This window comes from Schistocerca piceifrons, chromosome 4 (assembly GCF_021461385.2).
Source record: "Schistocerca piceifrons isolate TAMUIC-IGC-003096 chromosome 4, iqSchPice1.1, whole genome shotgun sequence".
NCBI lineage: Eukaryota > Metazoa > Arthropoda > Insecta > Orthoptera > Acrididae > Schistocerca > Schistocerca piceifrons.
In genome coordinates, this window is record NC_060141.1 from 569345856 (window position 1) to 569370766 (window position 24911).

The following is a 24911-nucleotide window of genomic DNA, read 5'->3' on the forward strand; positions in this document are numbered from 1 at the left end:
AATCTGTTCAACAGTCATTCGGCGATCCCCCAAAACAATTCTCTCCACTTTCTCGATCATGTCGTCAGACCGGCTTGTGCGAGCCCGAGGTTGTTTCGGTTTGTTGTCACATGATGTTCTGCCTTCATTAAACTGTCGCACCCACGAACGCACTTTCGACACATCCGTAACTCCATTACCACATGTCTCCTTCAAGTGTCGATGAATTTCAATTGGTTTCACACCACGCAAATTCAGAAAACGAATGATTGCCCGCTGTTCAAGTAAGGAAAACGTCGCCATTTTAAGTATTTAAAACAGTTCTCATTCTCGCCGCTGGCGGTAAAATTCCATCTGCCGTACAGTGCTGCCATCTCTGGGACGCATTGACAATGAACGCGGCCTCATTTTAAAACAATGCGCATGTTTCTATCTCTTTCCAGTCCGGAGAAAAAAATTCAGAGGCCTTAGAACTTGAATGCACCTTGTACAACTTCTACAGAAAGAACTGCAGCGGCAGTTGACACTGACATAAAGAGCAGAATGTGATATGTGGTCTTACTTCGCTATTCTCTATAACGAGTTCACGAAATGTGACTTAAGTGGCAAGAGATTATCATGTATATCATCTACGACGAGCTTAAAAAACATCTCTGGAATTCACATGTACATGTGAATTTGTTTTCACAGATAAGTTTGGAGCCAGATTTAAGTAAGTAAGTAATGAAAAAATATATTTGTTGTATTTACAATTGTTTCAGGGCATCTGTAACCAATTGCTTAATGTATTTGAAGAAGAATGTACTAGGCAGTGTGAGGTTTTAAACGTTTTTACATGCACATTTTAATTCATTTTTCTAGAATACTTCACCTGTCGATACCATTTGCTTCCTTTGACATTTTTCTTTATCTTATGCCTTTTTGCACTTGTTGCTGGAATACTCAAATCACAATAATTGTCACAGGTGTATTAACGATCGTAGCATCAAACATTAACATATATAAAATTTCACTGTATTGTTTTAACAGTAAATGTATATGGTATCGGGTATCAAGCAATATAAAGTTACCATGATGTACGGAACTCAATCACCACTGAAGGTGCAGTCATTAACGTCGCACCGGTTTGCGGTTCCGTTGTGATTAAATTTAAAACCTGGGAGTACAAAAATCTGTATAATGCATGTATTTAGAAGCTTCTAAACTGAAATCTCGCAATTATTATTGACTAACCCGACAAAACATCACATTAACCATGTTCATTCCTAAATACCATATATATTTAAGGTTGACAGAGAAATATATTCTAATAACAAACGTGAAGCTACGATCGTTACTAGAACTAAGTCAACTGTTAGCTGCTATGAAGTACATATTCAAGCTGCAAGCGCCATGTAGTATATTATACACAAAAATTGTATTTTTATTATCAGAAGTAATATGGCACATTTTTTGCCCCACTTCTACTGTCAACTTAATCTTTGCTTATCTTGATATGGAACTATTTTTCTTCATGTCCAACCACCCCTGTAGAGAAGTTTCTATTGCAGATGACCTTTGGCACCTGCAGCGTGGAATATGTGAACTGTTCCAACCACACCGAAGCAGCAAGCTATACAAAGTCCCATAACAACATATGCCACCAAAGAAATCGGAGTAAACTAGAAAAAAAGATGGATGGGCAATGTCTTGAACTACTCACAAAAGACTTCTAGCCTTTTTCAATTCTAGATATGGGGTTTCGTAATTTTATGCATGCTGTTAATCATGCATAAAATATCCCAAGCAGGAAGTATGTTTCAAATGTACTGCTTCCAGCAGCATACACAATAGCTAAGATCAAAGTGGCAGACAAACTTTTAGCTGTGTAGGTAATTTGTCTGACAGACTGGTGGACATCAGCAGCAACTGAAAACTGTATGGAGATGACAGGGCATTTCATTTCAGAAGATTTTGTCTTGCAGCTTTGGTGCTATGATGTACCCAGTTCACTGGTTCACAACCTGCTGCCAACCTGTCAGAGTCCTTAGTAGGAATTACATATAAGTTTAAACTCAGAGGCTAGATTTTGCTGGCTGAGACAGACAAAACTGCGAGTATTAAAAAATGTTCTCTCTAATGACATGTTAACCTTATTTATTCATGCTTACACAGGGTGGTCGCAAATTCTCGTTACAAACTTCAAGGACATGTAGAGGGTAATGAGAACAGAACATTTTGAATAGGAACCCTTGTCCGGAATCGTATCGTTTCCGTTCTACGACAGTTTCCATTCAGATGTGTACCTCATCAACGTCTGCTTAGGGCAAGAGAAACATCTCAGAGTTCCCTGTCCCGGTATGCAACAGGGTAGACACAATTACGTGTATTACGTCAAACGATCCCCAGATGTCACTTATTGTCCGGTTTGCTGTGTGACCGAGTGAATACCTGTGCATCATCGATAGAGGAAACATTGTGCAGTACACTTTGCGGTATACACAGACACGCTCCTTGTGTATGGCGAAGCTGGAGGTAACGGAAGAGCTGCTAGTCGGCTGTATCACGAACGTTTTCCACACAGTCACACTCCATCGCACAAGCTGTTTGCCCAGGTTACACAACGGCGACGAGAAACGGGTACCTTCACCGTGAGGAGGCAGGACTGTGGTGCTCCACGACGACGCCGCACTCCCGAATTTGAAGAAGGTTTACTGCGTCGCATTGAAGATAGCCCGTCAACGAGATCGCGAACAATTGCGGGTGCAATGGCTGTTAGTCACAGTACCGTCTTGGACGTCCTGCATGAGCAACAATTACACCCGTACCACTTACAAAGGGTACACGCTAAGGGTCCAGCATACTTTCCACAACGCGTCGCCTTCTTCACATAGTTCCTGCACCGTTGCATCGACGCGTCCTGTTTCCACGTCGAGTTCTCTTTACAGATGAATGCACGTTCACAAGGGATTGTGTTCTGAATGCTCGAAATAGCCATGTCTGGGCGGACGAAAACCCTCATGCCACGCATGTTCAGGGATTTCAAGACAGGTTTGGAATTAACGTGTGGGCAGGTGTTCCGGGCGGTCATGTGATTGGACCATACCTCCTTCCGTCCAAGCTCACGGGTCTCGCATACTTAGTCTTCCTACGACACGTAATGGACCCGTTCTTGGAAGCTGTGCCATTGAATGTCCGTCAGAAAAAGTGGTTTCAGCATGATGGAGCACCACTTCACTTTTCACTGGCTGTCCGGAGACATCTCAACAGACGGTACGGTGAAAGATGGATAAGCCGTGGTGGTCCAACCGCGTGGCCGCCACGATCGCCGGATTTAACCCCTGTGGACTACTTCTTGTGGGGTCGTACGAAGAGCCTAATTTATGAGACACCTGTAGAGACAGAGAAAGATCTGATGGCACGAGTTCTGGTCGCTGCACAAGACACTGAAGAGACACCAGGTGGGATGGAGAGAGTGGTCCAGAACATGCTTCGGAGGTACAATGTGTGTAACAACGCCGGTGGTCGCCACATCGAGCCACTGTTGTAATGCATCGGTACGTTGCGGCTGGTGCCGTAGATGCTGGCTTCTTGTTGTTGTCGCCTAATGTAAACCATAAGGAGTAAGTTCTAATGCAAATGCGTAAGTAGCAACGGAACGAGTCAGTATTCTTTTCAAATGGATTGCAACAATGGCACTGGATCACGCCTAAGTACATTCCTCAAGTGGGTATGGATGAGACAATCATCTGCATTGAAACTGTCGTAGAACGGAAACGATACGTTTCCTGACATGGGTTCCTGTTCAAAATGTTATGTACTCACTACCCTCTACATGTCCTAGAAGTTTGTAACGGGAATTTCCGACCACCCTGTATAATACTGTAATTAATTTTCAGCCAGGTGTCCTGATACTTTTGATCACATAGTGTATTTCATAGTGGCGAAGATGAACAGGTGCTTATACTTCTTAAGATACGCCCTTTAGAGCCCATGTTACTTTCGATATTTTGAGAGGTGATACCATGGACCCAAACAAGGAAAAAATATTCAGTAGGCATGGGCTCTAAAACGTGTATATCTTAAGAGCTATGAGCACCCGTTCTTCTTCACTACTGTGCTACACATCTCTTCTGCTGAGCAAATGCTCATAACTCTTAACGCATGCATTTCAGATCCCATGTTTACTAGAATTTTGCTTCGATTGATCGTTCCTTTTATATCCCTGAATATTGACCATTCCTTCTGCGAAACGCTGTATAACAGGCTACTACGTGTAAGAGACAGAGGACCATTCAAAATGAAGGGATAATTTTGGTACACAACAAAACCTTAATCAGTTAATGACTGCACCAGACTGTTGTTATCCAAAATAATAAAGATAAAGCATATGAACTGAAATGGGCTCTTTGAAAACGAAAAAGCATATTTAATACAAAAATATTCTTGTTCACGCACGAATACTAGTAGTGCAAGTAAATTTATGGTGATATATTTGTATTTAAATATAACCAATGAGAGAAAATGAGTGTACACTGTCACAGTATCCAAGTTTTACTAGCTGATCAGATGTGAAAGCGAACAGTTGAGTCGACAGGTTAAGTAAGCCTCAGGAAAGCAAATTTTGTAACACAGAAATTTCTGAACACTTGCTACAGATTCGTATTCCGCGCATCAGTTCTACTCATTCATCTATGGAGAATCTCACAAGCTGGGTGCCCAAAGAAAATGAACACAGTAAAAAGGTATAGTAATGACGTCTGAAGGGTTTAATTCTATTACTCGTACGACAGGCTAATATATTAACCATTTATTCCCCGAAATTTTGCGTACAATAAAGCTAAACGTAAGAGATACATAACGCTCTGAGGACTTGGAGAAATGCAATTAGTCATTCGAACACTAAGCAATTAAGATCCTGTCGGTAGCTGAAGAAATTTTGCTGAAACCGAGCAGTTTTTCAAATTTCACATTACATTTTATTTCTTTACTTTCGCTTATCTTGTTTAGAAGTAAATGAACCTATAATATTACGTCTATTTTTGTGTTTTACATGAAGGCCCTACACACGTGAAGTTCAGTTTCTAAGTTTGCCTACTGTATACAGCTTACATCTTAGTTCATACTTGTAAAAGCACGTCTTTAACATTTCACTTTTAGTGGTGCTGCGGGAAAGTTCCATATGTTTTCTATTGCAACTTCGATAATTATATTTCTGGCAGCGATCGGTAACCTATATACATGTAATACGAAACACCGATAACCCTTCAAATATCAAGTGACATGCAATGGACAGTTAATTATCCCAGTTTATGGAACAGTTCAGACGACATTCCTGCCAGTTTACAATATCAGGAGTTTTAATTATACTGATAAAATAAACTGATGGTTACCGCCTACTTAACTTCTTAACTGTACCCACGTCTGGTGAATTAGGTGATAAAAATAAATGACAGTTATAAACAACTGTTAAAAATAACTGGTAAGAGTGAAGAACCGTAATCACAATAACTGATACTCCAAAGCAACCGTTTGGCCCTGCTCTATATTGCTGTAATATTTCTAAGACTGTTACCTTCATCAGGACAGATCGGCATACAATTACCAGTTCCATATTCTACACTCCCTGGAAAAAGACTGAAGCACCCAGAAGACATGGTCGGATGTCAACACAGGCACGCCATTGACGGGTATGTAAATGATTAGAGTTGCAATTTTAAAAGACAAGTATAACGACCATCAGAGTGTCTTAGTGTTGTTACTGTGGTGTCACCGCCAGACACCACACTTGCTAGGTGGTAGCTTTAAATCGGCCGCGGTCCATTAGTACATGTGGACCCGCGTGTCGCCACTGTCAGTGTTCGCAGACCGAGCGCCACCACACGGCAGGTCTCGAGATACGTACTAGCACTCGCCCCAGTTGTACGGACGACTTAGCTAGCGATGCAACACTGACGAAGCCTCGTTTATTTGCAGAGGAGATAGTTAGAATAGCCTTCAGCTAAGTCAATGGCTACGACCTAGCAAGGCGCCATAGCAATTGATAGTTATCGTATGAAGCATGTCTCATCAAGAACGATGCATACAAATGATGGATTAAAGTTAAGTATTCCAGAAGCTACGTACTTTTCTTTATAGCATTCATTACGTATCCTGTTTCAGACCTCACGCCATCCTGCGTGAGCTCATAGCGTGCATTTCGGCCTTCTCTAGCTATATAACAGTTACCATGCCTGGTAGGGTATCAAAGGGGCGTTGAGAATCTCAGACGTTGGGTGTTCACCGAGAAGAGCACGGAGATGCCGCCGACTTGTGCGAGGGCGCGTTGTCAACAAGTGACAGACTTTGAAAGGGGCCTCATAGTGAGTGCCCAGTTGGGCCGCTGGCAAATTGTGCTATCTCCACATCTGTGGGGCATTCTAATGTGATAGATACTAGCCCCATGTTGGACTGCATGGGAACGTGAAGGCAACATAATCTTTGTCAAGGTTCTGACTCACCATGTCAGACCACCAAGGGGGGGGGGGGAGGGGGGGGATCATCGTATCTTGTATCAAGCACATTCTAAGCACTTTCCATAGGCGCCTGTCATCCTAGAACTAGTAATAGACTCCCTGAAACATTCTGTGTCATCCCATACCATTGACTGGAGACAAGCAGCAGCCGGACAAGAGAATTGCTGTCATGCATAGGCTGCCGTTACACAAACGGCTATGTTTGGAGTGGTGCCATGACCTGTAAGCATGAATTGCTGATGAATGGCATCGCGTTGTGTTCGGCGATGACTCGCGGTTCTGCAATATGTTCCGGAAGACCATCGATGGCGAATAAGACAGCGACCTGGAGGCAGGTAGGTTTCTTCTAGTGTTTTGAAGAGGCAGAGTGATGTTCCTCTTGAGGTCATCGTGTGGGGAGCAATCGAATCTGACATCAGGTCACGGCTGGTGATGATCGGGGGAACGTTGGAGGCATAACAGTACGTCACACACATCCTGCGTCCTCACGTATTACCTCTCATGCGACAATATTGTGGTACCATTTTCTAACAGGACAATGCTTGTCCACACATACCACGTGTCTGTACGAACAGTCTGAATGATGTTGAGCTACTCCTGTAACCACTATGTTCCCCAGATTTGTCTCTACATGGAACATGTGTGGGACCAGTTCGTACGATAACTCAGTCTCTGCACCAGTATACAGGTCATAACGGACTAGTTAATGTTTGTAGGTCGACCTGTGACCACTATGTTCCCCAGATTTGTCTCTACATGGAACGTGTGTGGGACCAGTTCGTACGATAACTCAGTCTCTGCACCAGTATACAGGTCATAACGGACTAGTTAATGTTTGTAGGTCGACCTGTGACCACTATGTTCCCCAGATTTGTCTCTACATGGAACATGTGTGGGACCAGTTCGTACGATAACTCAGTCTCTGCACCAGTATACAGGTCATAACGGACTAGTTAATGTTTGTAGGTCGACTTGCCCCAGGAGAGGATGCAACGGCTTTATGACAGACACCCTTCCCAACCGATTCAGTGCATGTATTCAGGTCGGAGGATGTACGTCATTCTGATAGATGAGGACGTTCTATTCACTGAAATAAGATCACATATCATCTCGTCCGCCTGCTTAGCTGGATGGTAACGTGCTCGGTTCCCATGCAAGCGGACCCGGGTTCGATTCCTGGCCGGGTTGGAGATTTTCTCACCTCGGGGATGGGTTCTGTGTTGTCCTCATCATCATTTCATCCTCGTCACCGGCGCGCAAGTCGCCCAATGTGGCGTCAAATGCCAAGACTTGCATTTGGCAGCCGAACGTCCCTGAATAGGGGCCTCCCGGCCAACGATGCCCTACGCTCGTTTCCGTTTTCACATACCATCTCAACCCATGGAGTTTCATTTTCACCCCTCCTGGGTGCCTCTCCATTTTTGTCAGGCAGTGTACGTGTGCTAGAATCTGCAGAAAACAGCACTTCAAAAAAATACAGAACACGAATAAAGTGGTGTTATTATTACTTTTTTCATTCATTGTTTCCTTGAAATGTTCTTTCTACAGGGTGGAAAAATGCAACCTGATAATAATAATAAGACTTGAGCAGCTTAGGGGGCGTAGAATCAATTAAAATTTTCAGGTAGGCATGGGCTGAAATGTATCGTTGTGGAGCTGCAGGCTGAAAAGACAACCAATCAGCGATGTGTTCGGGGAAGTATGTCCGACAAATGAACGTGAAGTTCAAAAATGGTTCAAATGGCTCTGAGCACTATGCGACTTAACTTCTGAGGTCATCAGTCGCCTAGAACTTAGAACTAATTAAACCTAACTAACCTAAGGACATCACACACATCCATGCCCGAGGCAGGTTTCGAACCTGCGACCGTAGCGGTCGCCCGGTTCCAGACTGTAGCGCCTAGAACCGCACCGCCACTCCGGCAGGCGAACGTGAAGTTTTATCCGCAGAAGCTCCTGATGTGTTGTCATTGTTATCCTCTGTATTCGTCAGAATAAAAGCTCATTCGTACTGTCCATTGGCTAAAATCCACAACGGTAGATTTGCGATGTATAGTTATCTGGAAAATTTTACAGGATTCGACGTCCACAACCGCGCTCTGTATTCACTAACAAGATGTTTTTCTCTGCCCTGAACATTAGCTGTACAATATTATAAACGTCAGGCAACTGTTTGCAACATCATCTGCTACCGGCTCTTCTAATTAAAGAAAAACACCATATTTCCAAATTCGATGAGAATCGTACAACCCCACACAGCGCTGAGGATGATTGTTACCGAAAAATAGACGTACTGGGGATAGCGGAAGTAACTGGAAATATTTCTGTCGGGGACTGAGGACGACGTACAGGGCAACATTACATTCATCTGCGGACTAATAATTATATCTATGTATAGTATGTTTTTAGATTGATTAGTACATCCAAGTACACGTGGCAAGAGCAAGCCATTAATGTTTATTTTCCATTGGGCAGTAGGTCAGTTGTTGAACTGTGGACATATGGACGCAAAACTTTTAGTCTATACTGATAGGCGTTGCCTACTTACAAGGGGAAGTCCTCAGACACGGCCAACCGATTCGGCTCAGATTTGGCAGGTCGCTTGTGTACAACCTAAAACGAAGGAATCTAAGATATTTTGGGTCAACACCTCCACGTTTTTGAGAAAATCACCCCAAAAAGGTTCCGAGGAGCAATCGACCAAAATTGGAGGGATCGATAGATAATTCTAAATAGAGCATTTTTCATCATCAGTAATGGGTCCGCAAACGCATACTTTTCCAGAAATCGAGGTAAGAAACTTTTACAACTGCCGTTCTGTAACCACATGGTAAACGCTTCTCATCGACAGCATTGATATCGCCGACACGGTAGCTCAGCCTGTTCGGTCACAGGGTTAGCTGCCCTCTGTAATAAAAAAACTGAGTTAATCGATCAACAACGAACTTAAACGGATGTCTTACGACGTCCGCCCCGAGCAGATGCAACGAACGAAAGCGAACAACATGAGGTTAAAAATATAGCGCAACGGCCAAGGTAAGTGGCTGGGAATCGGAGAACCCGTGCTCGAATCTCGAAGAAACCTAGCGGATGTTCTTCTTTTCGTTTGTATTTTTCCGTATCTCAATTGATAGGGATAAGAGGGTTAATAAGGTAAGTAAACCAATAAGGAATGATAATAATAAGGTAGGCAAACAAATTTCTCAAACCTTTTGGGATAGTCAACAACTAAAATGTTACTACAGGTCACTTTACAATGGCTCTTCCAGTCACTTTTACGTGTCCTCACTTTTCTTCGAACAACTTGTTGGAAGGTACTTGTCATATAAACATTCGAAACAAATTTACTCACGGCACCAAGAACATGTAATGAATGCAATCTTTCGACAACTACACTGCTTCAGAAGAGTCGGCGAAAGCGTTTACGATGTGGGTACAGAAGCGGCAGTTGTAGAAGTTTCTTTCCTCGATTTCTGGAAAACTTTGCGTTTGCGGACCCCATATCTGACGATGAAAAATGCTCTACTTGCAATTATATATCGATCCCACCAATTTTGAGTCGATTGCTCTTCATAACCTTTAGAGGCGATTTTCTCAAAATTGCGAGGGTGTTGATCCAAAATATCTAAGAGTCCTTCGTTTTAGGTTGTACACAAGAGACCTGCCAAATTTGAGCCGAATCGGTTGGCCGTGTCTGAGGCCTTCCCCTTGTTAGTGGTGTAGTTACGACTATGAAGAAAATATCAAGAAGTAAATTATGTGACGTGTTTGTGGGAAGATTCTTCGACACAGAGAAAAAACAACCGAAGTACAGATGTGTGTACGCGTTGAGGTACCACATACAAAAATATCTGCACTTTTACCCGTTAGTAAACCAAACTACACTTCGTCTCAACATCCCTCGGAATGCCTAACGGTACCGACCGACCCCCGTGTCACCCTCAGACTATAGTCATCACTGGATGCGGATATGGAGGGGCATGCGGTGAGCACACCGCTCTCCCGGTCGTTGTAAGTTTTCGTGGGCGGCACTGCGACTTCTCAATAACGTAACACCAAATTAGCCTCACAAGGGCCGAGTGCACCCCGCTTGCCAACACCGCCGGTAGATCCGAACACTCACCAATCCAAGTGTTAGCCAAGCCCAACAGCGCGTAACTTCGGTGATATGACGGAAACTGGTATTATCACTGAGCTAGACCTTTGACTATACCCGTAATAGCTATATAACTACACTCTAAATCGTAGTTAGGGGAAAATTTTTCGTACATTGGAGCAATTTGCACAGTTTCGCCTCTTATTGTCATATTCCATTTTTAAACGACTGCATTCACTTCATTTACAAAAACTGGTTCCAAAAACTAAGGTTTTCCCAAGCATGAAAATACTTTCCAAGGTACAACATGGTCATATGCCTGGTGGTAGAGGGTGGCCACACCTTCACGCCTTCCCCGAATTTGTGGACTGCGTATACTGTTACCCCCTGTAAAAGAGTGAGAAAGTTTCTGAAATATTTTTTAATCGCGTAACTGAGGCAGGACGAGGTTACCAGCCTAGAACTCACCTAGTCAGATGCGAGAAACCGCTGGCATGCACTTTTATTTACTTCAGTTTAATTGGATCCCTTATAAATTTCTCTTTTTATATGGTCGTGTTTTTATCATTTATTGAATTTGCTACATGTTTTGATTGATTACAAAGTTGTGTCGTAGCACAATAATAGTAATAATAATAATGATTACGTAACAACAAAAAAAAAAAAAAGAAATACACTCCTGGAAATGGAAAAAAGAACACATTGACACCGGTGTGTCAGACCCACCATACTTGCTCCGGACACTGCGAGAGGGCTGTACAAGCAATGATCACACGCACGGCACAGCGGACACACCAGGAACCGCGGTGTTGGTCGTCGAATGGCGCTAGCTGCGCAACATTTGTGCACCGCCGCCGTCAGTGTCAGCCAGTTTGCCGTGGCATACGGAGCTCCATCGCAGTCTTTAACACTGGTAGCATGCCGCGACAGCGTGGACGTGAACCGTATGTGCAGTTGACGGACTTTGAGCGAGGGCGTATAGTGGGCATGCGGGAGACCGGATGGACGTACCGCCGAATTGCTCAACACGTGGGGCGTGAGGTCTCCACAGTACATCGATGTTGTCGCCAGTGGTCGGCGGAAGGTGCACGTGCCTGTCGACCTGGGACCGGACCGCAGCGACGCACGGATGCACGCCAAGACCGTAGGATCCTACGCAGTGCCGTAGGGGACCGCACCTCCACTTCCCAGCAAATTAGGGACACTGTTGCTCCTGGGGTATCGGCGAGGACCATTCGCAACCGTCTCCATGAAGCTGGGCTACGGTCCCGCACACCGTTAGGCCGTCTTCCGCTCACGCCCCAACATCGTGCAGCCCGCCTCCAGTGGTGTCGCGACAGGCGTGAATGGAGGGACGAATGGAGACGTGTCGTCTTCAGCGATGAAAGTCGCTTCTGCCTTGGTGCCAATGATGGTCGTATGCGTGTTTGGCGCCGTGCAGGTGAGCGCCACAATCAGGACTGCATACGACCGAGGCACACAGGGCCAACACCCGGCATCATGGTGTGGGGAGCGATCTCCTACACTGGCCGTACACCACTGGTGATCGTCGAGGGGACACTGAATAGTGCACGGTACATCCAAACCGTCATCGAACCCATCGTTCTACCATTCCTAGACCGGCAAGGGAACTTGCTGTTCCAACAGGACAATGCACGTCCGCATGTATCCCGTGCCACCCAACGTGCTCTAGAAGGTGTAAGTCAACTACCCTGGCCAGCAAGATCTCCGGATCTGTCCCCCATTGAGCATGTTTGGGACTGGATGAAGCGTCGTCTCACGCGGTCTGCACGTCCAGCACGAACGCTGGTCCAACTGAGGCGCCAGGTGGAAATGGCATGGCAAGCCGTTCCACAGGACCACATCCAGCATCTCTACGATCGTCTCCATGGGAGAATAGCAGCCTGCATTGCTGCGAAAGGTGGATATACACTGTACTAGTGCCGACATTGTGCATGCTCTGTTGCCTGTGTCTATGTGCCTGTGGTTCTGTCAGTGTGATCATGTGATGTATCTGACCCCAGGAATGTGTCAATAAAGTTTCCCCTTCCTGGGACAATGAATTCACGGTGTTCTTATTTCAATTTCCAGGAGTGTATTTGCCGGCGGAAAAATCCCAACAGCAAGAAATAATCAATGCACAGTAATAAAATTTCGGACGTGTGTTTCTCTAGGTAATATACGAGTATTTCAGTGAGTACCGTTGCAAGAACAGGTTAATGTAAAGCAAGAAAAGCCATTGAAATTGTGAAATGCTGGTACATTAACCGCCAGAATGTTGAATGCAATCCGGCAAACGTGCATGCATTGTGTTGTAGCTACAGAAGCGGGATATCAGTTTGGGGGATGGAGTTCCGTGCCTGTTGCACTTGGTCGCTCAATACAGGGACGGTTAATGCTGGTTGTGGTTGTCGTCCGATGATGTACCACATGTGCTCGATTGGAGTCAGATCTAGGATCAGACCAAGGCAATATGTGGAAAATCTGCAGAGCATGTTGGGCTACAACAGCAGTATGTGGACAAGCGTTATCCTGTTGGAAAACATTCCCTGCGATGCTGCTCATGAATGGCAGCACAACAGGTCGAATCACCAGACAGACGTACAAGTCTGCAGTCAGGGAGCGCGGAATAACCATGAGAGTGCTCTAGCTGTCTTACGAAATCGCTTCCAGACCATAACTCAAGGTGTTGGTCTAGTGGTCTAACACTCACACAGGTTTGTTGCTGGCGCTTATCTGGCCTCCTTCTAACCAACACACGGCTATCACCGGCACCTAGGAAGGAGCAACTTTCATCAGAAAACACAACAGACCTTCTTCACTCCGTACTCCAATGAGCTCTCGCTTTATACCACTGAAATCTCAAACGGCGATGGTTTGGGGCAGTGGAATGCACACTACAGGGCGTCTGCTCGGGGTTGTCCTCGAAGCAACCGATTTGCAACAGTTCCTTGTGGTGCCAACTGCTGCTCGAATTGCTGCTACAGATGCAGTACTATGCGACAGAGCCATACGCCGAACACGACAGTCTTTCCTCTCGGTAGTGCCATGTGGCACTCCAAAGCCCGGTCTTCGTGCGACCATATCTATCCGTGACAACCGCTGCCGGCAGTCACGTGCCGCGGCTATATTCCAGCTAAGTCTTTGTGCAGTATCACGGAAGGAACATCCAGCTTCTCGTAGCGACATTGTTCAAACTCAGTGATGTGTTGATAATGGTGTCTTTGTCACCTTAAAGGCATTCTCAAAGATAACTAACGCTGACGACCGTTACAGCGCGTATTTAATGAAAACCTGATTTGCATCCTTGTAATGGCGCTAGTAGCGCCACTCAGTATCGACTGGCGTGACATTTAAATAGATAAAATGACTGGATTATTGTTTCTCTCCATCAGTATTGTAAGTAGGCTGTTTATGTTTTCTTATTGGTAACGCCACGTAGCGCTCTGTATGAAAATCACTGGCTGTGCTGTGTGCAGTCTGTGGCTAGTTTGCATTGTTGTCTGCCATTGTAGTGTTGGGCAGCTGGATGTTAACAGCGCGTAGCGTTGCGCAGTTGGAGGTGAGCCGCCAGCAGTGGTGGATGTGGGGAGAGAAATGGCGGAATTTTGAAATTTGTAAGACTGGATGTCATGAACTGCTATATATATTATGATTTTTGATGACTATTAAGGTAAATACGTTGTTTGTCCTCTATCAAAATCTTTCATTTGCTAACTATGCCTATCAGTAGTTAGTGCCTTCCGTAGTTTGAATCTTTTATTTAGCTGGCAGTAGTGGCGCTTGCTGTGTTGCAGTAGTTCGAGTAACCAAGATTTTTGTGAGGTAAGTGATTTGTGAAACGTGTAGGTTAATGATAGTCAGGGCCATTGTTTTGTAGGGATTTTTGAAAGTCAGATTGCGTTGCGCTAAAAATATTGTGTGTCAGTTTAAACACAGTCATGTATAATTTTTCTAAGGGGACGTTTCATAGTATTTTGTACGCTCTACCCCACGCATCGGTCTTAAGTTGGCTTCTTAGGTAACTTTTCCACCACGCCTGTCTGTGCTTATCAAGTAGTTCTCGGCACAGAGTTAAGACTAATGTATTTTGCCAATCGGGCTACTTTGATGGCCGCGGCGGGTAACCTCTGATAGTCGCTTCTAGCTCACCTTGTACGCCGTCTAATGTTCGTCGGCTCAAAGGAGCGCATATTGTTTATTGCCGTAACGGCAAAGTTAGGGATACATTCGGGTTGCCCGTTTTGTGGTATTTTCTTAAATGCTTGAGTCTTTACATCTAGACTGCGTGATATTCGGTTGACACTGGATACTATTTCGCGTAATTTGTTCCAACTTGTTTTCTTAAAGTTTCCGCCGTAGTTCTGCCGTAGTTAGGTTTTGATGGGTGTTATTCCTTTTGTTAATCATAAATGTAGTTATATTGTGATCACTACTGGTCAATCCAGAGTGGATAGTTCACTCCAAAAAATTTTTTATATTCTTTAAAATCCTTGGACTTTTCAGTATTAATCTATCTGCTGCCTCACTTGTTGGGAAGGTGACCGATTTCTCCTACATATGCCCCATTCTTGTCAGGTATGGGAGGGCGATATATAAAATTCTTTCGTCCTATAGTGTATCGTATTTCGCGTTTGAGTCTATGTGGCTATAAATCTGAGTCAGATCTAATGTTTTTAAATGTTGTCTAGTGTCTTTATTTGTTAGTGTGGTTAGGTATTTCGTATATCTGAAGAATTCGCTTCGTCCTTATTCATTTCGTTTTGGTACACTTTTACTGTGCTCACCGGTATGTTGTCTGCTTGTTGGGTGTGCTGCTAATGCGACGGTTGTCAACTGTTACCCTAAGTTGTCCCTCCTGATTCAAACTTCACTTGTTTAATATGTCTCTCACTCTTTCTAGCGTCATAAATCAGTATTGCATTGAACGTGTTACCTATTTCATTTTTTTTCATTGATTGACTTATCCGTCGGTTCTTTGTAGAATATTTTATACAGCGTGTTACAAAAAGGTACGGCCAAACTTTCAGGAAACATTCCTCACACACAGAGAAAGAAAATATGTTATGTGGACATATGTCCGGAAACGCTTACTTTCCATGTTAGAGCTCATTTTATTACTTCTCTTCAAATCACATTAATCATGAAATGGAAACACACAGCAACAGAACGTACCAGCGTGACTTCAAACACTTTGTTACAGGAAATGTTCAAAATGTCCTCCGTTAGCGAGGATACATGCATCCACCCTCCGTCGCATGGAATCCCTGATGCGCTGATGCAGCCCTGGAGAATGGCGTATTGTATCACAGCCGTCAACAATACGAGCACGAAGAGTCTTTACATTTGGTACCGGGGTTACGTAGACAAGAGCTTTCAAATGCCCCCATAAATGAAAGTCAAGAGGGTTGAGGTCAGGAGAGCGTGGAGGCCATCGACTTGGTCCGCCTCTGCTAATCCATCGGTCACCGAATCTGTTGTTGAGAAGCGTACGAACACTTCGACTGAAATGTGCAGGAGCTCCATCGTGCATGAACCACATGTTGTGTCGTACGCGTAAAAGCACATGTTCTAGCAGCACAGGTAGAATATCCCGTATGAAATCATGATAACGTGCTCCATTGAGCGTAGGTGGAAGCACATGGGGCCCAATCAAGACATCACCAACAATGCCTGCCCAAACGTTCACAGAAAATCTGTGTTGTTGTCGTGATTGCACAGTTGCGTGCGGATTCTCGTCAGCCCACACATTCTGACTGTGAAAATTTACAATTTGATCACGTTGGAAGGAATTCTCATTCGTAAAGAGAACATTTGCACTGAAATGAGAATTGACACATTGTCGGATGAACCATTCGCAGAAGTGTACCCGTGGAGGCCAATCAGCTGCTGATAGTGCCTGCACACGCTGTACATGGTACGGAAACAACTGGTTCTCCCGTAGCACTCTCCATACAGTGACGTGGTCAACGTTACCTTGTACAGCAGCAACTTCTCTGACGCTGACATTAGGGTTATCGTCAACTGCACGAAGAATTGCCTCGTCCATTGCAGGTGTCATCGTCGTTCTAGGTCTTCCCCAGTCGCGAGTCGTAGGCTGGAATGTTCCGTGCTCCCTAAGACGCCGATCAATTGCTTCGAACGTCTTCCTGTCAGGACACCTTCGTTCTCGAAATCTGTCTCGACACAAACGTACCGCGCCACGGCTATTGCCCCGTGCTAATCCATACATCAAATGGGCATCTGCCAACTCCGCATTTGTAAACACTGCACTGACTGCAAAACCACTTTCGTGATAACACTAACCTGTTGATGCTACATACTGACGTGCTTGATGCTACTACTGTAGAACAATGAGTCGCATGTCAACACAAGCACCGAAGTCAACATTTCCTTCCTTCACTTGGGCCAACTGGCGGTGAATCGAGGAAGTACATTGAATACTGACGAAACTAAAATGAGTTCTAACATGGAAATTAAAAGTTTCCGGACACATGTCCACATAACATCTTTTCTTTATTTGTGTGTGAGGAATGTTTTCTGAAAGTTTGGCCGTACCTTTTTGTAACGCCCTGTATATTATGAATGAAACATACACGCTTTATTATTTGTTGCACGAGCCGGGTTTCGGCTGTTACGCCATCATCAGATACAAAGATAATTATGTGGTGTAGTGAAATTTTGTTGGACTTTGGTGACATATTCCAGAAATGTGGCTGAACAAAATAATCATGTCTTTAATAGATCCTAAATTACAAACAGATAAGATATAATAGTAATATGAAGCAGGCAAGTGAAGCAGCTGTGATTATATAAAGTAATCTCTTTTATTCATCACATTGAGAGGAATTATTGTAACTGAAATAAAGGAAATGGGGCATGTTAGTAAGAGGAATAATTGTTATTAGTAGAATCTGTAGTTAGAAGTGGCGAGTAAGAGAACTGTGTGTGGTCATTCAGTACTCAGCTTGAGTTGACGAACATGAGTTTATGAATTTCCGTTATTTCAAGATAGTTTATCTTCCTTTATGTATGTGATGTAATACTTCATGATTCACCTTGCAAGTATGGCTTTCTTTAAGTAGGTGATCTGCAATAGTAAGGTTTCTTTTTCTAAGTTCCCAACTTCTGTGTTGTTCCTTCAGGCAGGTAGGTATTACCCTGCCAGTCTGATCTATACAGAATTTCCCACAGTTACAAGTAATTTTATATATTCTGCTCTTTTCCAAAGCTGGAGTGATGTCATTATCAGGGGGGAAAAAAGTGTCCTGCAGTGTTGTGCACATAAAATAAAGTTTTTACGTTCCTGGATTTAAGCTTTCTGGCTACATCCAATGAGACTCTTTCTGTGTGTGTATCAGGTACAGGGGAAAGAAGCGAGTGCAACCTACTGTTTTTGCTTTTTGTGCGTTATGGAGTCTACTGAGGTAGGAGGATAGCCACTGTTTTATGCTATTTGTTTTATTCCATTTAATACAATTTGGAAATAGTCTTCACTTATGAGGATGGATATTAGACGATGTATCATAGAATGAAAAGCAGCATGTTTATGGGTCACTGGGTGGTAAGAACTAGCCAGTATTACTATATTTGTGGTGGTTGGTTTCCTATAAATCTTGAAAATTTAAAATTCTTGAAGAACAAGGACTGGATAAGAAGACACGGAACATCATAGAACAGACATTAACAAATACAAAATGCAAAGTGTAATTCATGGGAAAACTTTCAAAATCATTTGAGATAAAAACTGAGGTTAGACAAGGTGATGGATTATCACCTCTGTTATTTAACTTAGTTCTGGATAGAGTCATGGCAGAATGCGAAAAAGAACTCAAAAAAGAAAAGTACTGGAAACCAATATCACTGGGAACCAAAAAAGATGACCTACAAATCCCCTACTTAGCCTACGCAGACGATATTGCAATAATGGCAGATTCTAGTGAAATGGCAGTCAAACAGATAGAAACCTTAAGAGAGTGTGCAGGAAAAGTTGACCTACAAATATCTTTTGAGAAAGTGGTGTTTACAACAACAAATCTAGAAATTTCTAAGTTACAAACCAAATATGGAGAAATTAAGAGGGTACCATACTTTAAATATTTAGGAGAGATAATTTCTGAAAAATACTCACAACAAGAAAGAATATTAAAAGCTCGTAGGTGTCTAGGGCTGGTCCAAAACATTAAATATAAAAAATGTCTATCTATAAATACAAAAATTAAACATTATAAGTCGGTAATTAAACCAATAATGCTATATGCCAGCGAAACCTTGACACTTAAAAGGAAAACAGATATGGAAAACCTGAAGAAATAGGAAAGGAAAATCATTAGGAAAATTCTGGGACCAAGATGGACCAAAGAGGGGTATAGATTACAGAAAAATTCTAAAATTGAAGAATATTCTAACATAGAGATAGACATGAGGAAGAGGCGTCTAAAATTCTATGGCCACATAATGAGACTTCCCGATCACAGACTTACAAAAAAAATAGTAAGATACGTAGCATCCCTTGTTAATGGAGGAGAATGGATCAAAAATGTAAAGAAAGATCTGGAATTAGCCAACATTACTACTGAAGACATGAACAAAAGATACAATTTCAAACTTAAAGTTGACAAATGGGAGGTCAAACCAGAGACAAAAGCGCCGAGAACTGGAACAAAATGGAGCGAAGAAAGAAAAGCTGAATTCTCGCAAAGAATGAAGACCTGGTGGGCAAACAAGAAGAATAAGAAGCCCCAGAAGTGAACCATCTTTACTTAGCGTCTTCCATGTTGGGAGCTTTACGACTAATAATAATAATAATGATAAATCTTGAAAGTATGAAGATGCTCACCGATGTCTATGATTAGATCTAAATAATTTATGCAGAAATAAAGGAAATCGGGCATGTTAGGGGTAATTTACGACATAGTCTGGATGGGATTATGAGTAGAATCTATAGTTAGAAGTGTCGAGTAAGGGAACTGTGTCAGGTCATCCTGTACTAAGTTTTGGTTGATGGACATGTGTTTACTAATTTCCATTATTTCAATCTAGTTCATCTTCCTTCCTTTTTGGATGTGATGTAATACTTCGTGTTTTACCTAGTAACTATTTTCGGAATATGCCGCCGAAGTTAGTGTTAACTTATGTTCTTTTATGTATAACTGTTGTAATTTGTCTGTAGTTCATTTGATAATGTGTCACATATTTTACCTTAGTCAAATAATTTTATATCGCATTTACACTGAAATAATCCCGCTTGTTTCATCCCTAATTCTATCATTACAGTTTTTCATGCCTGGAAATGGAGATACATGTACATGCATTAGTTTAAATTTCACTGCACAACATACTCACTTTGTACCTAATAAGGGCGTAACAGCCGAAAACCGGTTCGTACAACAAATAGTAAATATCGTAGAATATTACACCAGTGTCCTGTTTGTTTCATTCATACGTTATTTTTCGTCATTTTTATTGCAGGGGTTGAGCGAGGCAATCTTTCGGAGCTGTGTTCACATCAGTTTCCTCTGTGATATTTTGTATGGCATGATTGGTATCAGAGTCTGTTTAACGACCACTGTTCGGCATTTTATTTTTCAGTTTTTTAACATTAGCGGCCAACTGGGTTGACAGCAACGCGGTCTGAAATACTTGTGCCCTCATTTCTGTGGTAGTTCCATTGGCATATGCCCTTGCATGTAACTGAGTTGTCAATGTATTCTGACAGACTTAGGAAATTGTCACTAATTTAAGAAAAGGAATGTTCGTAAAAGGATATTTTACGGTATCCACTTCATTTGTTGGAAATATTCCTAGGGAATTTCACCATGCTATAGTACGTCGTCGATTGCTAAGTACTGTAATGAAGGTTTTCTTTTCGTTTTGTTGTGTGCAATGTGAAATCCGATTTGGTTTTCGTTTTTGAGATTGAATTACTTGTCGTACTTTGCAGTTGTGTATTCGTGTAAGCAAAGATAGCTTTGTTCAATTCGCATCTTTGTTAGTATGTGTGACGATCAGTATCTATTTCTTATTGAGTCGTCTGAGCATATTGGTCGCTTTGCACATTCCCCATACTTTAATACTATGAACGTTATCGTGATTATGGATTTATTTTTCTGTCGTTTGTAAATGTATGGTTCTGTACAACCACGAGGTTGGCCATTGGACAGTTGTGCGTGCCAGTCATGAGGTATGGCTACTTTCTGAATGATAACTGAATTTAAATTCGTCTTCCCTGAATTCTCTTCCTTGCGAAATCATTTTGCAGTCCTTCGATACACTTATTTGCATATGTTCACGTGTAGTCATTTCTGTTTTGTTCATGCCTGCAAGATGTTCAAATGTAATTTATTTCGAATATATTTTAAGTCAGCTGCATTGAGCAGAGGGACGTTGATTTCGGAAGCCACATTGTTTTGCCAATTAGTATGGAATTCTCACAGAGTAATGTAAGTACAAGTCGCAGTTACATCTGCATTGCTCTTATTTTTCCTGTAAGGAAGGAAACGCTTACACTGATAGGTCTTGTTAGAAGAGTTAGAGGATCTCGGTTGCAACTTATCTTGATTTATCTTATGATGAAGGCCGCTTTGTTGTTCGTTGAGCTCTGAAAGTTCGTCCACTACTTCATATTTCACTAAATGTTTTCACATCACGTTGCTGTTCATTTATGGGCCAAATTTCATTCATAAGGGAATATTTTCAGGGTATTAAAACCGGAGACATAATATGGTATATATTCACAAGTTAGGAGACAGTGGCACTCTTTTCGAGATTGTTTTTCACAATATGTAGTGTGGTCAGAAACAGTCTGGGAAATTTGTAAGGGTGTTGCAGGGTAGATAGTGCTGAGAAATCATTGTTAGGAAAAAAATTTTATACATTGATAGTGATAGCGATGATAGCGCAATAGACTGCTCAGTCTTTGGCTCGGGTTTGAGCCTTGCTACCGTCCCATGTCCAATTTTTGTGTCTCTGTCTTGTTCAGTTTTAGGAAGCCAAACGAATAATGTATTTAGAGACAATGTCTTGCGGGCGGCTTGAATCTTCGCTCGCAGCCACCTGTTTGGCCAACTTCAATGCTAATTAATTGTAAAATGGCGCAACGTATCAAATGTTTTTCGTAATAGTTTTTTCTCAGCACAACCTACCCTGGAACGCCCTTAAAGCTTTTGAGAGTGTTTCTGACCACACTGTATTTGAAATATCTTAGCTGTAAACAATCAAAAATGAATACTGGTATTAATGGCTTACGACTGGAAATTTTCTCAGTACAATATGCAATTAATCCTATAAAACACGTTGTAATAAATAAAAGTATAATGATAGACTTCGTAGTTAAATTGGCAACGATAGCTTGAGGTCAGCAGTCAGCGAGGTTAATGCATAGTTGTTGTTGCCATTGTAAAGTTGTGTCTGATGGAGTAACAACTGTTCTGGAGTACTCTTTTCCCGCAGTTGATATTGGTACCTCAATTTAGAACTGTTTTTGAACTCCATAATAGACTCCACAGAATTAATAACTCTCCAAAATTGGCTGAGAATCGAAATGCCAGTGGGTAGGTGGGAGTATGCTTAATTTAAATACTGATCTGCATCCTGGAGCTGCCACTTGCTTGTAACACATATTGTTTGAAAACTGGCTCTTCAGGCATCAACCTAATAAAACTTGTGTCTTTCATAGTGACTTACAACTGTAATTAAAAGCTTTTTTTAAATATAAAATTTTGCTCTGTCACCAGCGCATATATATCATGACAAGGATTATTAAAGCTGTAGATCGATTGGGGTCATTGCATGCATTAATCATAATTTTTTATAATTTTTGAATGCAGATAGTTATTAATCAAATTGTATATTTAACAAATTTTACAATTTTTTGTGCATAAGTACCAGAATAATTACTATTAAAAACAGTCTTGATCACAATTTATTTTATAAGGTGACCGGTTTCGACCACTGCTGTGGTCATCTTCAGACCTACAAGATGTATACAAAGCATTAATTAGAGGGCTACATGCATTAATGAAAATACATAGAGTTATACGGCTATAAAATGTTGAATTACCATTGAGTGGAAACCCCTTTCTGTTGGAGAATCACAACTGGAGAAACCAGTGCACGTCTTACTTTATATAATGGAGGCTCCACCCACTTCTGACTGCATGATGTCATTATTAACCAATGAGTTATAAGTCGAATTACAATTTAAAATTTCTTAGTTAAAAGAACATTGTCAAGAATTAGAAATAAATATACATTAAACTTTGCTTATTTAACAGCTATTGTCAATTAAAAAGCGTTAAAAATATTTAAAAATGTAGGAAAATGAACTTCAGTTTGGCAGTACATGGGTTGCCCTCTCGTGGCCTGTCAGTGAACCATTTGAAACCACTGGTTGCTATGGTGAAGTTAGACGCCGTTACAAAGATGAAGGAGCAAGCTTTTTCCACTGAAGTTGTTGTAGAGTCGATAGTTGGACTAGTGGTTGCCATGGTGAGGACAAACGCCAATGCAAAGATGTGGCAGCAGGCTTCTTTCCAATGAAGTTGTGGCGTCAGACGATGTATTATTGAACAGCAACTTGTCTTTATTGAAACGAAAAGAGTAAGCTACAATAATCTGTAGCTGATATATATAACTCATGCTGCACAAATACGCTATGAAGTAGTTGACTGTATATATAAAATATACTTCATAGATAATATTTTATATATACAGTCAACTACTTCATAGCGTATTTGTGCAGCATGAGTTATATATATCAGCTACAGATTATTGTAGCTTACTCTTTTCGTTTCAATAAAGACAAGTTGCTGCTCAATAATACATCGTCTGACGCCACAACTTCATTGGAAAGAAGCCTGCTGCCACATCTTTGCATTGGCGTTTGTCCTCACCATGGCAACCACTAGTTCAACTATCGACTCTACAACAACTTCAGTGGAAAAAGCTTGCTCCTTCATCTTTGTAACGGCGTCTAACTTCACCATAGCAACCAGTGGTTTCAAATGGTTCACTGACAGGCCACGAGAGGGCAACCCATGTACTGCCAAACTGAAGTTCATTTTCCTACATTTTTAAATATTTTTAACGCTTTTTAATTGACAATAGCTGTTAAATAAGCAAAGTTTAATGTATATTTATTTCTAATTCTTGACAATGTTCTTTTAACTAAGAAATTTTAAATTGTAATTCGACTTATAACTCATTGGTTAATAATGACATCATGCAGTCAGAAGTGGGTGGAGCCTCCATTATATAAAGTAAGACGTGCACTGGTTTCTCCAGTTGTGATTCTCCAACAGAAAGGGGTTTCCACTCAATGGTAATTCAACATTTTATAGCCGTATAACTCTATGTATTTTCATTAATGCATGTAGCCCTCTAATTAATGCTTTGTATACATCTTGTAGGTCTGAAGATGACCACAGCAGTGGTCGAAACCGGTCACCTTATAAAATAAATTGTGATCAAGACTGTTTTTAATAGTAATTATTTACAATTTTATTGATCACTGCTGTTCCCATAATGCATTCAAAAGTAAGTACCAGAATGTTGATGCTAGAAATCTGTATTATTATTACCATTGCTATTGTTATTATTATTACCGTTATTGTTTTCATTAAATTTATGCTCTTTTGTCAGAATGTTTGGATGTGTATGTGAGTTTTATGTTTATCTTTCAACGTTTTTAGTTTATTTTTTCCTTTAATGATGGGCTATGGACAAGTGTTGATAAGTATATTTATCAATACTATTTGATTAGTAATTAAATTTATATTTTTTCCTTTTTCTTCGTGGCAGAAAGTGTAAAATTTCCTCTATGTGAAATACTGCAGTTGCTTGTAACGTTCCAATGAGTACTCTGATACCGTTTACGGTCATAAACGTTGTTACAGAACTAAAAAAGTTTTAATGTTCCATTTATGTTGCACATATCCATCCGCATTCATTTTCATTTGTTGGTATTTAAGTGTCCATTTTGATCTCCAGAGCCTTTTTGACACGAAGTGTTAATTTTCGTAATTTGAAAATGACGATAATGATGGGTTTTTTTTGCTTTGCGAGCACTATAGCTGTGCCATTAGCGGCCATATTAGTGTCGATCATACTAAAATTAGTAAAAAGAGTGGAAACTCTGCAAATCAGCAACCTCAGCTATAAAGGGTTTTAATCTGTCTTTCTACATCTTAAAAGAAATTGTTGCCAAACAGAAAGATTAAAACAGCAAGACAGGTATTGATAGTTTGGTGATCGTCGTGAGATAAAAGGATTAAATAGCCTCCGATATGAATGATGAGAACAAGAGAGTGTTAGTCACTAACTCGCTTTTTGTGCACAGTAGT

General features: G+C 41.7%; 1 protein-coding gene across 1 annotated transcript in view; it reads right to left on the bottom strand.

Moving 5' to 3' along the window:
- LOC124796009 (facilitated trehalose transporter Tret1-like) overlaps positions 1 to 24911 on the bottom strand; it is a 148996-nt gene that overhangs the window by 89199 nt on the left and 34886 nt on the right. The window lies entirely within an intron of this gene.